This window comes from Mobula hypostoma, chromosome 8 (genome assembly GCF_963921235.1).
Source record: "Mobula hypostoma chromosome 8, sMobHyp1.1, whole genome shotgun sequence".
Lineage (NCBI taxonomy): Eukaryota > Metazoa > Chordata > Chondrichthyes > Myliobatiformes > Myliobatidae > Mobula > Mobula hypostoma.
Genome location: NC_086104.1, coordinates 44924591 through 44943165, shown reverse-complemented (window position 1 = coordinate 44943165; position 18575 = coordinate 44924591). Strand labels below are relative to the sequence as shown.

Here is an 18575-nt window from a genome sequence, read left to right as displayed (position 1 = left end):
TAATGTAGGTCTTTCGTAACAGTGAGGTTTCATAAAGCGAACGTTCGAAAAGTGGGGGACACCTGTATGCCTATCAATACTAAACCTACTTGTCTGAATTAACTCCATATCCCTCTGTGCCTTGCTCACTCAAATACCTGCCAAGATGTCTCTTAATTGTTGTTAGTGTGCCTGCTTCCACCACCTACTCTGTCAAATCATTCGAGGTACCAAAAGAATTTTGGTATTTGGAATGAACCAAAAGAGTAGGTGGGGGAAGCAAAGTAATTCATAAAATAACTTGCGTCTTAAATTCCCTTTAAACCTTCTCCCTCTCACCTTAAACTTATGCCAGTTTTAAACACCCCTGCCCTGGGAAACAGACCCTGTCTCTCTATCGGAGCCTCTCACCATTCTGTATAACTCCTATCTTGTCACCTCTCAGATTTCTTTGCTCTAGGGAAAACAGACCCAGTCTATCCAATTTCTTTTTGTAAGTCAAGCCAGGCAACATCTTGTAGATAAAAAGGATGACAGAAGTATTCACATCCTTCCTGTAATGTGGTGACCATAACTGCTCCAAGTACAGCTGAATCAACATTTTGTACACCTGTAATACAACATCCCTACTCTTGTACTCGGCGCCTGATCGATGATACCACCTTTACCACCCTGTCTACTCGAGTTGCCATCTGAGTGGAACAACATATGTACTTGTATCACTATGTCTCTCTGCTCAACAACACCTCTCAGGGTCCTGCCATTCACTTTGTATGTCCCGCATTGGTTTAACTTCCCAAAATGCAACACTTTGCTCATTTGAGTTACATTCCATCTGCCATTTTTTTCTCCACTTTCCCCGTTGATTCTGTTGTAATTGCCCAAAAATATTCACTGTCCACTGCAGTAATAATATTATCTACAAAATTGTTAAATATGCCCGTCTATATTCTCATTCATATTATTAATATACAGTATATGGTAATCAACCGAGTACCAGCACACTACTCGTCAAAGGCCTCTAATCTGAAAAGCAACCCTCCACTACCAACCTCTGCCCCCTACCACAAAGTCAATTTTCTATTCAACCGACAAACTCACCTTAGTTCCCTTCTGGACTTAACCTTCTCGACCAGACTGTCATGTTGGACCTTGTTAAAGGTTTAGCTAAAATCCACATAGACGATGTCTACTACCTCACCCTCATCAATCATCTTGGTCACTTCTTCAAAAAACTCAATCAAATTAATGAGACACAAATTTTCATGGACAAAATAATACTGACTATCTCAAATCAATTTGCCTTTCAAAATGCAAATAAGCTTGCTCTCTCTCTCTCAGAATCCTTCCAATATTTTACTCACTGCTGATGAAAGGCTCACTGCCCTGTAGTTCCTGGCTTATCCTGCTTAAGGCAAAACATTAGCAATCCCCCACCTGTGGCTAATAACTTTACAGAAATTCCTGTCAGGGCCACAGCAATCCCCTCCTTTGCTTCCCATAACATCCTTGGGAACCAGAAGTTTATCCATCTTTATGTCTTTCAAGACCTCCAGCACCTCCCCCTTTGAATTACTGATATGTTGCAGAATTTTTGAACTCTTTATCCTTCATGCCTTTCCCATGCTAAATACAGACATGAAGTACTCTTTAGTGATTTCCCATAGGTCGATACATATTACCATATTTATCTTGAAGGGAATTTACTCCCTCCCTACCTACTGCTTTCCTGACCAGAACCTCAATATCCCTTATCAAGCAAGTTTCCCTCATCTTGCTGAGCTTGTCCTGAGCAGTTTAATAGGAACATGCTGGCCTCGAACTCATCCTATCTCACTTTTAAAAGCCTCCATTTGTCAGACATCCCTTTACCTTCAAACAACCTTCCCCAATCAGAGTGCAGTTGCTGTCTGATGCCATCAAAATTAGCTTTCCTCCAATTTACGGCATTAATTTAACATAGAACATAGAATAGTACAGCACATTACAGGCCCTTCGGCCCACAATGTTGTGCCGACCCTCAAACCCTGCCTCCCATATAACCCCCCACCATAAATTCCTCCATATACCTGTCTAGTAGTCTATTAAACTTCACTAGTGTATCTGCCTCCACCACTGACTCAGGCAGTGCATTCCACACACCAACCACTCTCTGAGTAAAAAACCCTCCTCGAATATCCTCTTTGAACTTCCCACTCCTTACCCTAAAACCATGTCCTCTTGTATTGAGCAGTGGTGCCCTGGGGAAGAGGCGCTGGCTATCCACTCTATCTATTCCTCTTATTATCTTGTACACCTCTATCATGTCTCTTCTCATCCTCCTTCTCTCCAAAAAGTAAAGCCCTAGCTCCCTTAATCTCTGATCATAATGCATACTCTCTAAACCAGGCAGCATCCTGGTAAACCTCCTCTGTACCCTTTCCAATACTTCCACATCCTTCCTATAGTGAGACGACCAGAACTGGACACAGTACTCCAAGTGTGGCCTAACCAGAGTTTTATAGAGCTGCATCATTACATCGCGACTCTTAAACTCTGTCCCTCGACTTATGAAAGCTAATACCCCATAAGCTTTCTTAACTACCCTATCTACCTGTGAGACAACTTTCAGGGATCTGTGGACATGTACCCCGAGATCCCTCTGCCCCTCCACACTACCAAGTATCCTGCCATTTACTTTGTACTCTGCCTTGGAGTTTGTCCTTCCAAAGTGTACCACCTCACACTTCTCCAGGTTGAACTCCATCTGCCACTTCTCAGCCCATTTCTGCATCCTATCAGTGTCTCTCTGCAATCTTCGACAATCCTCTACACTATCTACAACACCATCAACCTTTGTGTCCTCTGCAAACTTGCCAAACCACCCTTCTACCCCAACATCCAGGTCGTTAATAAAAATCAACAAAAGTAGAGGTCCCAGAACAGATCCTTGTGGGACACCACTAGTGACAATCCTCCAATCTGAATATACTCCCTCCAGCATGACACTCTGCCTTCTGCAGGCAAGCCAATTCTGAATCCACCTGGTCAAACTTCCCTGGATCCCATGCCTTCTGACTTTCTGAATAAGCCTACCATGTGGAATCTTGTCAAATGCCTTAGTAAAATCCATACAGATCACATCCACTGCACTACCGTCATCTATATGCCTGGTCACCTCCTCAAAGAACTCTATCAGGCTTGTTAGACACGATCTGCCCTTCATAAAGCCATGCTGACTGTCCCTGATCAGACCATGATTCTCTAAATGCCCATAGATCCTATCTCTAAGAATCTTTTCCAACAGCTTTCCCACCACAGACGTAAGCCTCACTGGTCTATAATTACCCGGACTATCCCTACTACCTTTTTTGAACAAGGGGACAACATTCGCCTCCCTCCAATCCTTCGGTACCATTCCCGTGGACAACGAGGACATAAAGATCCTAGCCAGAGGCTCAGCAAGCCCTTCCCTCACCTTGTGGAGCAGCCTGGGGAATATTCCGTCAAGCCCCGGGGACTTATCCATCCTAATGTATTTCAACAACTCCAACACCACCTCTCCCTTAATATCAACATGCTCCAGAACATCAACCTCACTCATATTGTCCTCACCATCATCAAGTTCCCTCTTATTGGTGAATACCAAAGAGAAGTATTCATTGAGGACCTTGTTCACTTCCACAGCCTCCAGGCACATCTTCCCACCTTTAGCTCTAATTGGTCCTACCTTCACTCCTGTCAGCCTTTTGTTCTTCACATAATTGAAGAATGCCTTGGGGTTTTCCTTTACTCTACTCGCCAAGGCCTTCTCATGCCCCCTTCTTGCTCTTCTCAGCCCCTTCTTAATCTCCTTTCTTGCTTCCCTATATTCCTCAATAGACCCATCTGATCTTTGCTTCCTAAACCTCATGTATGCTGCCTTCTTCCACCTGACTAGATTTTCCACCTCACTTGTCACCCATGGTTCCTTCACCCTACCATTCTTTATCTTCCTCACCAGGACAAATTTATCCCTAACATCCTGCAAGAGATCTCTAAACATCGACCACATGTCCATAGTACATTTCCCTGCAAAAACACCAGCCCAATTCACACCCGCAAGTTCTAGCCTTATAGCCACATAATTTGCCCTTCTGCAATTAAAAAATTTCCTGTCCTCTGATTCTATCCTTTTCCATGATAATGCTAAAGGCCAGGGAGCGGTGGTCACTGTCCCCCAGATGCTCTCCCATTGAGAGATCTGTGACCTGACCCAGTTCATTACCTAGTACTAGATCTAGTATGGCATTCCACCTAGTCGGTCTGTCCACATACTGTGACAGGAATCCGTCCTGGACACACTTAACAAACTCTGCCCCATCTAAACCCTTGGAACTAATCAGGTGCCAATCAATATTAGGGAAGTTAAAGTTACCCATGATAACAACCCTGTTATTTTTGCACCTTTCCAAAATCTGCCTCCCAATCTGCTCCTCTGTATCTCTGCTGCTACCAGGGGGCCTACAGAATACCCCCGGTATAGTAACTGCTCCCTTCCTGTTCCTGACTTCCACCCATACTGACTCAAAAGAGGATCCTGCTACATTACCCACCTTTTCTGTACTGTAATAGTATCCCTGACCAGTAATGCCACCCCTCCTCCCCTTTTCCCCCCTCTCTATCCCTTTTAAAGCACTGAAATCCAGAAATATTGAGAATCCATTCCTGCCCTGGTGCCAACCAAGTCTCTGTGATGGCCACTACATCATAAATTCATGTACATATCCAAGCTCTCAGTTCATCACCTTTGTTCCTGATGCTTCTTGCATTGAGGTACACATATTTCAGCCCTTCTACCTTACTACCTTTATACCGTTTATTCTGCTTCTCTTTCCTCAAAGCCTCTCTATATGTTAGATCTGGCTTTACTGCATGCACTTCTTTCACTGCTCTATTGCTCCGGGTCCCATCCCCCTTCCAAATTAGTTTAAGGACCACTTCTTACTTTTTCCATGAATACCTTGAAACTAATGAAATTATGGTCACTGTCCCGAAGGTCCCCCACCCCCACCAACATGTCAACTAATTACCAAGCCTTATTTCCTCAAATGAAATTGAGTCTAACACCTTCTCTATAAGGGCCAGTTACGTATTACTTCAGAAAATTTCCTGAATACACTCAACAAATTCTGCCCCATCCAATTCATTATCACTAATGCATTCCCAGTCAATATTATGGAGGTTAAAATCACTGACTACGACAACCCTATTATTCCCATATACCAATTGTCTCCCCTGTTCTTATAACCATGATACTTATCTGGTTGGTTTAGATGAATTTCTGCACAATGGTGACCTTCAAGTGAGAAACAACAACACATCACATCATTATCAAGGACATACAGTTAAGATTTGTGGCAATTTGCTAGTTGCCACTTATCAATCTGCTGCAAACATTGCCTGGGTCTTACTGCATGCCAGCATGTACAGTCACATTTACCTGGGAGCTGCAAATTGAATTAATCATTGTGTATTCATCAGCAAACATCCCCAATTCTGACCCTGTGATGAAAGGAAGGCCGAGTATAATAACCTCAGAAATTCTTGCAATGAATCCATGGGATGACTGATCTCTGACAACCGTAACTATTTTCTTTAGTGTTTGGTATGATTCCAACACTAGAATATTTTCATCGGAACGGCAGTGACTTCAATTTTACAAGGGCTTTACGATAGAACATAGAACAGTACAGCACTGGAGCAAGCCCTTTGGTCCACAATTTTGTGCATAACTAATTCAATTAGTAATTAGATGCCAATATGTAATGCCCATGTTGGTCCATTTTCTGCAATCCATGTGCCTATCTGAGAGTCTCTGAACATCCCTATCATATTTGTGTTCACTACCATCCTGGACAGTGCATTCCAGGCACCCACTACTCTCTTTGGTTAAAGAAACAACTTGCTCCACACATCCCCTTTGAATTAACACCTCCCATCTTAAATGCACGCCCTAATTCAAATCCACGCTAAGTCAAATGCTGTGTTGATATTAAGTAGATCAATCTTCCTTGTTCTCTGGAATTCAGCTATTTGATCTGCATTTGAACCAAGGTTTTCATGACACATGGAGCAAAGTATCTCACTAACCTGGTTATCAGTGATTGGTTAATTGTGAGGAAATGCTGCTGGACAGTACTGACAATGGTGGCAAGAGTGGAGTAATGGGTAGAACTTAGATGAATTGGATTTGTCCAGATCTTGGTCAACAGGATATATCGGGCAAATTTCCACATTGTTTGGTATATGCCAATGCTGCTATTTCATCGGAATTGCAGCTAGTTTTGGAGTGCAGGCTTTCAAAGCACCAGCCAAGTGTTTGTATGGTGCCCTTGCCTTTGTTGTATTCGGTGCTCTGAGTTATTTCTGGATACCACTTGGATACAAATTGGGCTGAAGGCTGGCTCCTCTGTTGGTGGGGCTCTCTCGTGAAAATCAAGATGGATTGCTCCATTCGGCACTTCTGGCTCAACATGTTTGTGAACGCTTTAGCCATGCATGCTGGGCTGTCTCATCATTAAAGATGGCGATATTTTTCGATCATCTCTTTCCCATAACCAATTTAATTTAATTACCTCCACATTCATGATTAGGTTGGTAGGAGATGGCAGTGCTGTGATCTGTTGCTACAGAAGAATATCAGCCTTGGTTTACTGCTTCAGAACCAGCTGGAGGCTCTGAAAGCACTTTACTTATTAAGAACTGTAGGCTGGAAAATGCTTCATCTTCCTTCTGCCCTTACAACCCTTCCATCCCATGGGCACATATGCCCACACACCCAACCACAGCTCCCAGCTGTAAACTGTACTCACACTCTGAGCCCAAGGCTCCTGGTAGAAGCCTGCCCCTGTACCTTTATGCAGTAAAGTTCCAACACTACACTCTCATTTCTGAGGATATCTCAGTCTTGATCCAGTTCTGAAGTCGCTTGTCTCATCCTGGGCTACGCTCTGAGCTACCACTCCTGGTCTTGGTCCTAGTGTTGACCACATTCAGTGCCTTGGTTCCAATTCCTCATATATTCTTGTTCCTACCTGAGAAATTCATGGCCATATTCTGTGCGCATACACAATGCTCCTGCTGACATGTTGCAGAGGTGTTGGACATATCCAACTATCAAGAGTAGATAGTTAGGGCAGAAACAGATGAGCATGGTTGGACCATTCAAGAACTGGCATAAAAGGCAAAAAGAGGGTTATCTATTAATCCTCTTTGAGTAATTGAATTTTGCAGTATGAAAATGGGCTGTACAGCCTAACAAGTCTGCAGAGGCAATGGCGTCAGAAAGCACAACAGCAGAAACAGGCAATTTGGCCCATCTAGTCTGTGCCAACCAAAGCCCTGCATAACCCTCTCATCCATGTATCTATGCTCTAAAATGTTACAAATAAACTCACATTTCCCACTTCTGCTGGCCGCTCATGTCCACACCTACACTGCTGTGAGTCAACAAGTTTCCACTCACATTCTTTCTAAATATTTTACCTTTCACCCTAAACCTATGACCTCTAGTTCTAGCCTCATCCAACCGGAGGGAGAAAAAGAAAAAAAGAAAGCCTGTCACCTACCTATACCACTTAGTTTTATATACCTCCTCCCTCATTCTCCTGCACTCTAGGGAATATAAGAGGGGTGACTGATATGTTCGTGGCCTAAGGTAGAAGGAGTCAATTTTAGAAAACCTAGTACATTTATTTTTCAACATAGTCCCCTCCAACAGTTACACACTTAGTCCAGCGGTCGTGGAGCATACGGATTTTGGACCTCCAGAAAGTGTCCACAGCAGGGGTGATTGATAAGTTCATTGCCCAAGGTAGAAGGAGATGAGTTATACAGCTCTCGTTATATGCACATGCAGTTCAACTCTTTGAGTGATCATGCAGAAAGTTTGAAGTTAATAACTCATCCCCTTCTACCTTAGGCCACAAACTTATCAATCACTCCTCGTAGTCCTAACCTATCATGTGCTTCTTTTATCTAACTCTGCACTATTATGTCTTTTCTTCTCTCAACATCTTCCAACATTCCCATCAACTCCACATTGTACCAACACCCCTACTCAGGGAGCAAATTATAGTGGGGAACCTATCTACAAACACATACATATCCTGTGTGCTGGAGCAGCTGGGAAAAATCCACGAACTAAAAGGGAGAACATGACAGTTCCACACTGACAGCATCGATGACACAGAAGAATGCAGATGCTAGAATCTGGAGCAAAGAAACAAAAAGCTGGTGGAACTCAGCAGGTCAGGCAGCATCTATAGAGGGAAATGGATCTCTTGGGTCAACTTTTCATCCGGGCTAAAAACACATACACTGAAAGGGAGAACATGAAAATTGCACACTGACAGTATCGGTGGTCAGGACGGAACCTGGGTCACAGGAGTTGTGAGGTGGTAGCTATAGTAACTGCTCTACTGTGCTTCCCCTACTGAAATCAAACTTCTACCACTCACACCTTCAGTTATCTCCTTATTCTCCATCTTCTCATGGAAACATTTTACTACAACTGGACATTTTTCAACGCACTTAAACTTCACCTTAACGAACAAATACTGTGAACAAGAGAAAAGCTGCAGATGCTGGAAAACCAAGCAACACATACAAAATGTTGGAGGAACTCAGCAGGCCAGGCAGCATCTATGGAAAACAGTACAGTTGACATTTCAGGCCAAAACCCTTTGGCAGGACAGGGGACTAACAAATACTGTGTTAGTTTTTAGGGCATTTTACTTTAGTGACAATGTTCCTGCTGCCCTACTCAAAGAGAACATTACTTAGACATACCCACATTAACACCTGCTTGTGCTGCACACATACCAATGGAAATAGGTATGCAGGCGAGACCAGTTATCAAATTGGAGCAGTCAAAGAGGGAAGCATCAAGCACTAATGAGAATGAAGACCTGAGAATGTAAGAGGTAAAGTGCTTCTCCTCTTCAAAGGATAAAGCAAAGGCCACCTAGGCTGCAAAGATTAGTGATCTCACTGGCAGGTAATGGATATAGTTTCAGGATGCATAGTTGAGAGTGCTGAAGGAGTTCAGTTCTCTCATCTGCCCAAGGGCAGCTGTGATAATATGGCATGGTCTAGATGGCAGACGTCACCTTCTTGAGGCAGCATCTCCTGTAGACACTACCAATGTGCTAGTGATGTTTTTGGCACAGATCACTACTCTCGCAGCTTCATCGTTCCTGTGCATTTGAACTGCTAGACCATAATGCAACCAGTCAGGATACTTTCAAACGTACATCTGTAGAAGTTTGTTAGTATGTTTGTTGACAAGTTGAACCTCTTTAAGATCTTAAGAAAGTAATAATGCAGGCACGCTTTCTTTCTGATTGCATCTATGTGTTGGGCCCAGGACAGGTCGTCTGATATATTAACGCCCAGGAATTTAAAGCTGCTGACTCTGTCCAATGCCAATTCCTCAATGTTGACAGGTGCATGATCATCCTTCTTCCACTTCCTGATGTCAACAATCAGCTCTTTAGTTTTGACAGCATTGAGTGAGAGGTTGTTTCTGCACCACCACTCAACCAGGGGACCCATCTCATTCCGGTCAGCTGACTCATCACCACCTGATTCATCCAACAACAGCTGTGCCATCAGTAAATTTGATGTCGGTATTGGAGCTGTGCTAAGCAATATAATCATGTATGTATAGACAGCAGAGCAGGGGACTAAACATGCACCCTTAAGGTGCACGTGTTGATGGTCAGTGAAGAGGAGGTGTTACCAATCCTCACTAATTGAGATCTGCTGAAGAGGCGGTCCAGTATCCCGGGGCAGAGGGAGGTACAGAGGCCCAGGTCTTGAAGCTTGATGATGAATTTGGATGGAATTGTGTTGAACGCCGAGATGTAGCTGACAGATAGTAGCCTGATGTACAAATGGCTGTTGTCTAGATGGTCAGCAAATTGGAACAGATCCAGGTAATTTCTGAGGCAGGTTACCATGCTCTCCTTAGGCACCAGTTAAATAGATATTCTTTTGAAGTAGTGGGAATGTCAGACTGCAGACACAAGAAGTTGAACATGTCTGTAAATTTTCCAGCGAGTTGATCTGCACAGATATCTAGTATTTGGCTAAATACACCCTCTAGGATCAGACGCCTTTTGCAGATTTATCCTGTTGAAGGATCCCTGATTTATCCTGTTGAAGGAGACTGAAATTACAGGGTCATTCAGAGATGTGTGGGCGTGTCATAGTTGTCCATATCAAAATATGCAGAAGAGGCACTGAGCTCATCTGGGAGTGATGGGTCATTGCTACTTAGGCTACCTGATCTTGTCGAGTAGGAAGTTATATTGTGTAAGCCCTGCCACAGATGTCGAGTGTCTATCTGTCATTCCAGTCTAGTCCAAAATTGTCTCTCTGTACTCGCAATAGCCTTTCAGAGTGCAAGGTAAAACTACAGCTTTGAGGAATCTAAAGTGCATTTGCAAATTATCACAGCACTATTGGAAAACCTGCAACTTCAGACGCAAAAGAGCGACCATAGATCCTAAATCTCTGCGGCCCGAAGAGCTATCCCCCCACTTCAGTACTCTGAGCTGTAGTAATCAGATCAGTAAATTTGTTAAAAGGGTCATGCAAATTTATGCACTGCCTCCTGTTTCTAAGAACTGTGCTACACCCAGGCCATCTATAAGTCTTATGAAACGAGCAGTAAATATGCAAGAACACAGGAAAAATTAGTCAATCACTGCAGCAGTGGACGTGGTTGAATTAATTGTAGGACCTTGGAGGGCATAAGAATTGACTATGATAATTCTCATGATGAGGGATTTACCCATGAGAAAAGGGGGCTCTTTTCATTGGAGCGAAGAAGGTAATGAGGAAATCTATTAGGGATGTCAAAATTATGAAGTATTTTGGGAAGGTGAAAAGGGAAAGAATATTTCCTCTGGCTGGAAAGTCAGTGACAAGGGGTCATCAATTTAAAACTAAGAGTGGTGAGAGGGTCATATCTGAGAGAACAAGAAGCCAGCATGTAGAAATTTTGTTACTCAGAGTTGTTGCAGCTTGGTGTGTTTTACAATCAAGTGCTTTTGGCTCAGAGACCACTGTATGGGTTATGCATTTCATTATTTGAAGCAGAGGAAGAGAAAGGCTGTTTAAAGAGAAAAGCAATAAGAGAAGTTCTAGCTAAGAACATGGCAACAAATTGGATGGATATCTTTGAGCTGTAAATGTTAATAGTTCTATGATTTTACCTTGGGAATCAGTGTTTGCAGTTGTGGTAGAGGACTACTAAAATAGCAACATTTTCTTTTGAAACCATACAACTGCAGGTATAGTCACTTAGCTGCTGTAGGTTAATGATTAAATGACATTTAACATTCAGTTCAAGAACTACAGTCTGCATTCCTTGGGATCAAACAGGTACCAACCTTTATCAATTGCTAGCAATGCAGTTTTTGTATGCTCCATGTAATTTTTATGTTATTTATATGAGATACTGTGTGTTAGATGTAAAAATATTTTAAGACAATTGGCAGCACTTGAAAACCCAAGCAATGATCTCTGGGATACTGAACTTATGATCAATCTAGTTTACAATGTAAACATATCATAAACATCTGGATAGGAGATCAATTGCAGAGGCATCTCAGAACAACTTAGGAAAACAGAAACATAGAAAACCTACAGCACAATACAGGCCCTTCAGCCCACAAAGTTGTGCTGAACATGTCCCTACCTTAGAAATTACTAGGCTTACCCATAGCTCTCTATTTTTCTAAGCTCCATGTACCTATCCAAAAGTCTCTTAAAAGACCCTATTGTATCTGCCTCCACCACCGTTGCCGGCAGCCCATTCCACGCACTCACCACTCTCTGTGTAAAAACCGTACCCCTGACGCCTCCTCTGTACCTACTCCCCAGCACCTTAAACCTGTGTCCTCTTGTGGCAACCATTTCAGCCCTGGGAAAAAGCCTCACGATCAATGCCGCTCATCATCTTATACGACTCTATCAGGTCACCTCTCATCCTCCATCGCTCTAAGGAGAAAAGGCCGAGCTCACTCAACCTGTTTTAATAAGGCATGCTCCCCAATCCAGGCAACATCATTGTAACTCTCCTCTGCACCCTTTCTATGGCTTCCACATCCTTCCTGTAGTGAGGCGACCAGAACTGAGCACAGTACTCCAAGTGGGGTCTGACCAGGGTTTTGCACACAACTTTTATTTTGGCCACAGTCGTGCACACCATAAGAAGAATGTAGTGGCTTTGGAAAAAATAGAATTGAAAGGATTTACTGGGGTACTGTATTAGCTTGTGGACCTCCTCTACATCACCCCCTTGCAAGGAGGCCAGAACTGCATGCAGTCTGTGCTGCAGATGCAGCTCCACCAGTACCCCGCATGGACTCAGTATAACATCACTGCTCTTAAAGTTCAATCCCTCTAGCAATGAAAGTCAACATTCTAATCTGTTGCACCTGCAAACCAACCTTTTGTGATTCATGCACAAACATTCACAGCTTCCTCTGTGCAACAGCATGCTGCATCTTTCATGATTTAAATAATAATCTGATCTATTTTCTTTATAAAGTGGATGACCTTGCATTTGCCAATATTGTACTCCAACTGCCAGACCCCTGCCCACTCAACTTATCTGCAACTCTCTGCAGATTCTCTGGGTCCTCAGCACAATTTGTTTTTCCGCTCAATTTCGTGTCATCAGCAAACCTAATAATACTGCACTTTGTCCCCTTTTTGAACTCTTTTAAGGTATATTATGAACAGTTGTGGGCCCAGCTTCGACACTTGGGCACTCTACTCTCCAATGATTGTCAACCAGAGAAACACTCTCTATCTTCTTCTGGTTAACCAGTTCTCTATTGATGCTAATACATTGCCCCAACTCCAAGCATCCTTTTCTTATAATGAGTTTCTTATGCAGCACCTTACCAAATGCCTTCTGGAATTCCAAGTATACAGCATCCACCCGTTCCCCTCTATTTATTGCACTCAACATATCCTCGAAGAACACCAATAAGTTTGACAAACATGACCTGCCCTTCACAAATCCATGTTGTGTTTGCCTGATGGAACCATTCTGATCCAGCTGAATCACTATTTCTTCCTTAATGATAACCTCAAGCATTTTCCCGATTACAGACTTTAAGCTAACTGGCCTATAGTTAGCTGCTTTTTGCCTACATCCTTTTTTTTTCCAAACAGTAGTGTGACTTTGAGTCTTCTAATTTGCTGGGACCTGACCAGAGAATTTTGGAATTTCATCTGCTATATGCTATTTCCTGGGATGCATCCCACCAGGATCAGGGGACTTACCACATTTAAGTCTGCTTTTTACTACTCTTTAGTGACAGCTATTGTATTGAGGTCCTCACTTCCCATGGCAACCATAATATCTCTCTTTGGCATGTTAGTCACAGGAAGACCGACACAGAAAAGCCATTTCCACATTACCCAACTTTAATTTCCCCTTTTCATCTTTCAAGGGACCTATATTCACTTTAGCCAATTTTTTTCTGCTTTAAATAATTATAAAAACTTCAACTATTTGGTGGCAATTTACATTCATAATCTATCTTCCATTTCCTTATTGCTTGCCGAGTAGTTCTTTCTTGCTTTTTAAAGTTTTCCTAATTTTTTTTGTTTCCCACTCCTCTGGGCAACTTTGTATGCATAAGCATTTAGTATGATGCCTTTTTTTATTTCCCAAGTTATCCAAAGCTGAATCTTACAGATGGTTTAAGTTTAATGGATAGGGTAGATGGTCAGCGTCTTTTGCCCCCTATGGATACGTCAAATGCTAGAGGACAGAGGTTAAGATGCGAATGGGAAAGTTTAAAGATTTGTGAAGCAAGCTTTCTTTTGCACCAAGTAGTAGGTGCCTGAACACGCTGCGGAGGGAGGCAGTAAAAGCAGGTATGAGAGCAGCATTTAAGAGGCATTCAGACAGATCCATGAATAGAAGTAAATGGACTATCTGCAGGCAGGTAGGGTTAGTTTAGATTGACATTATGGTTGAAATAGCATGGTAGCAAAGGGTCTGCTCCCTGTGCTGTACTGTTGTCTGTTCTATGTTCAGGGTGATTAATGTGAAGCATATGCTTTTTATTCCATGGTGTATCCCTCTATAACTCCATGACATGTCATATATTTCCTTTGATTTCAATGTGTGGACAGTGTAATTTCAACATGCGTGTTTTATATGCTCACCCAGTCAGTTTGTTTCACTTATACTGTTCATACATACATTATGCAGAATAAAAGAAAGGTTCAATAAACAATAAATACAGATGTAATGTGAGCAAGTAAGGGAGTGAATGCTTCAGAAGTTGCTTTGCGTCACATTATTATTTACATATGGAAGCAGAATTATTAATATGCAGCTCCTGCATTTCGTTAGATAAACATTTGATGCAGAAGCCTTTCTCATATTCATACAGTTATATCCCTTTGTTCAGTGCCCATTTCTTGCTACAATACTGATTCATTGTTGGCTTTATCCTTTTATCTAATAAGATTACTGTGTGTAATGAAGTTGTGAAATGTATACCATACAAGTTTTCCTAGAGGATGACAAAAGGAATCTAGTATATATTAAGGTGCTTTCTGAGTTGTTAAAACATATTAACAGGACCAGCAGTATGATTAAAACTAATTATGTATGTCAATTATTTCGGCCTGATACCTGTGTGTTCAGGTCTGTCCTTGAGTGCTGCATGTGTGTAACTAAGCAGGATGGAAAAGAATAGCCTTTGATCTCCTTCCAGTTTACTTCAGATAAAAGTGGCATTTGTTGACCTGTGCAAAATTAATACTTCGTCACTGTTACGTGGTAACTGAGCTCTACCCTTTGTTTGGTGCTGGTAGTAAGATTGCTACAAAAGAATTCCTTGTATTTATTTCGGTGTGGGTCTTTACAGTGTCCACAGTATACAACAGTTAAATCCTGTGTATGTATTCAAAGTGAAATGCATCAAAGGAAAAGTGTGTGCTTATAGATTAAAATAATTACTACGGCTACCCTGTCTCACTCTCATGCTTAATTATAGTTCAGAAAATATGGTTCAAAAAGTTTGTGAATATCTTTGATGCAGGTAGAGAAAGAAGGCATACGAGACCCCAAAGGTATTATAGAGCAGACAATAAAGAGATGATTAAAAAAAACATTCTCACAATATGCTGAAAGAAATTAAATCAGTTTCAAAAACTGACTTGACTTGTCAACTAGATGATAAAGTCTTTAAAAGAGGTTAATGTATGGCAGGGGTTCTCAATTAGGGGTTCAGAGACCTCTTGCTTAATGGTATTGGTCTATGGCATTAAAAAAGTTTAGGCATGCCTGATAGATGGAGTTCTAAGTTCAGTGTACTGGCTGGATTATGCTAGTGTTCACTGCCCATAATATTTCTGTGACTGCAGCCTCATGGGTTCCTCGCTGTTCCACAAGGAGTGGAGGCTGTGAACAGTGAATAGACCTCAGATGGTGTATTCTGAGACCCCAGCCCAGCACTTGCCATGGCCTTTTGACAACTCTGTTGTCAATGACCTTTGAACAATGAAAACAGCGCAAAAAGATTTAAATACATTATTAAAACAATTTGAAATAATAAGATTTTGTAAAAATAACTTTAGATGCTGAAAATTAAAACATTAAGATTAACAAAATTAGAACAAGGGATAAAACTGTACAGCATAGGAACAGGCCTTTCAGCCCATGATGTCTGGTCAAAGCTGATCAATGCCAAATTAAACTAAATGTTGCAAGAAACATGAGGTTGAGATAGTACGTCATTTTAACTTTCCACATATTGACTGGGACTCCCCTACTATAAAAAGGCCGGATGGGATGGAGTTTGTCAAATATGTTCAGGGAAGTTTCCTTAATCAGTACATAGAGGTCCCGACTAGAGAGAGCGTGATGCTAGATCTCCTACCAGGGAATGAGACAGGGCAGGTGACAGAAATTTGTGCAGCGAAATACTTTGCATTTAATGATTATGATGGCATTTGTTTCCAGATTGATATGGAGAAGGATAGGTCTGATCCTTGGGTTGAGATTCTAAATTGGAGAAAGGCCAATTTTGATCATATCAGAAATGATCGGGCAAGTCTTGACTGGGACAGGTTGTTATCTGGAAAATACGTGCTAGGTAAGTTGGAGGCCTTCAACAGTGAAATTTTGAGAGTGTGGAGTTTGTATGTTCCAGTTGGAATAAAAGGCAAGGATAACAGGTTTAGGGAACCCTGGTTTTTTGAGAGATATTGAGGTCCTGGCTAAGAAAAAAGACGGAGGTGCATAGCAGTTGTAGGTAGGTTAGAACAAATGAGGTACTTGAGGAGTATAAGAAATGCAAGGGAACACTTAAGAAAGAAATCAGGAGGGCTAAAAGACATGCGGTTACTCTAGCAGATTAGGTGAAGGTGAATTCTGAGGGCTTCTACAGATACTGTATATTAAGAGCAAAAGGATAGCAAGGGACAAAATTAGTCCTCCATTAGATCAGAGTGGTCATTTATGCACGGAGCCAAAAGAGATGGGGGAGATCTTAAATGGATGTTTTGCATCTGTATCTACTCGGGAGACAGATACAGAGCAGCAGTGAAGTTGCGAACTGTATACAGGTTACAGACGTGTTCACTTTCTTGAAGCAAATTGGGGTGGATAAATCCCCAGAGCCTGACAAGGTGTTCCCATAGACCCTGTGGGAGGTTAGTGCTGAAACTGTGGGGGCCCTAGCAGAGATATTAAAATGTCCTTGGCCATGGGTGCTGGAGGATTGGCAGATAGCTTATGCTGTTCCTTTGTTTAAGAAAGGCTCAAAGAATAAACCAAATTATAGGCTGGCGAACCTGATGTCAGTAGTGGGTAAGATATGGGAAAGTACGCTAAGGGACTGGATATATAAATATTTGGATGTACAAGGATTTATTAGGGATAGTCAACATGGCTTTGTGTGTGGTAAGTCACGTCTAACCAACCTTATAGAATTTTTGAGGAAGTTACCAGGAATGTTGATGAAGACAAGGCAGTGGATGTTATCGACATGAACTTCAGCAAGGACTTTAGCAAGGCCTTTGACAAGGTCCTGCTTGAGAGCTTGGTCAAGAAGGTTCAGTCACCTGGCATTCAAGATGAGGTAGTAAATTGGATTAAACATTGGCTTCACAGAAAAAACCAGAGAATGTTTGTAGGTCGTTGCCTCTCTGACTGGAGGCCTGTAACCAATGCTGTGCCGCAGGGATAAGTGCTGGGTATGTTTGTCACCTATATCAATGATCTGGATGATAAGGTAGTAAACTGGATCAGAAAATTTGCAGATGGCCCCAAGACTGGGATGTAGTGACAGTGAGGAAGGCTATCAAAGCTTGCAGTGGGATCTGGACCAGCTGAAAAAATGGACTGAAAAATGGCAGGTGGAATTTAATGCAGACAAGTGTGAGAGGTAACAAATCATAAACACAAGACAGTTTGCAGGTGCTGGAAAATCAAAGCAACACACATTCAGAATGCTGGAGGAACTTAGCAGGTCAGGCATAATCTGTGAAAATAAATAAACAGCTGATGTATCAGGCCAAGACCCTTTTTCAGGATTGAAGTGTGAGATGTTTCACTTTGGGAGGGCAAACTAGGATAGGACTTGCACGGTGAGCACTAAGGCTCTGAGTGGTAGATCAGAGGGATCTGGGGACACAGATCCATAATTCCTTGAAAGTGGCATCACAGATAGATAGGGTTGTAAAGAAAGCTTTTGGCACATTGACCTTCATCAATCATATTGAGTACAGGAATTGTGATGTTATGTTGAAGTTGTAGAAGACTTTGATGAGGCCTAATTTGGAGTATTGTGTGCAGTTTTGGTCACCTACCTTATGGAAAGATGTCAATAAGATTGAAAGAGTGCAGAGGAAATTTATAAGGACGTTGCCAGGACTTGAGTTATAAACAAAGATTGAATAGGTTAAGACTTTATTCTTTAGAATATAGCAGAATGAGGGGAGATTTGATAGAGACACACAAATCTATGCGGGGTATAGATAGGTTAAATGCAAGCAAGCTTTTTTCACTGTTAGGAGATACTAGAATTAGAGGTCATGGGTTAAGTGTGAAAGGTGAAATGTTTAAGGGGAACATGAAGGGGAACTTCTTCACTCAGAGGGTGGTGAGAGTGTGGAACGTGCTGCCAGTGGAAGTGGTGGATGCAGGTTCGACTTCAACACTTAAGAGAAATTTGGATAGGTACATGGAGGGGAGAGGTATTGAGGGCTATGGTCCAGGTAGCGGTCAATGGGACTGGGCAGATAAATAGTTTAGCACAGTCTTGATGGGCTGAAGGCCTGCTTCTGTGCTGTTGGGTTCTATGACTCTAAATCTCTTCTGTCTGTATATGATCTATATTCCTCCATTCTTTGCATATTCATGTGCCTGTCTAACAACCTCTTGTATTGGCTTTCACCACTACCCTAGGCAATCCATTCTTGGCAGCGGCCACTCTGTATGTAAAGCAAAAACACTTGTCCTACACATATCCTTTAAACTCTCATCCTCTCACTTAAAGCTGTGCCCTCTAGTATTTGACACCTCTACT

General features: G+C 42.1%; 1 protein-coding gene across 2 annotated transcripts in view; it reads right to left on the bottom strand.

Annotated features, from left to right (window-relative positions):
• gpatch2 (G patch domain containing 2) overlaps positions 1 to 18575 on the bottom strand; it is a 300732-nt gene that overhangs the window by 14349 nt on the left and 267808 nt on the right. The window lies entirely within an intron of this gene.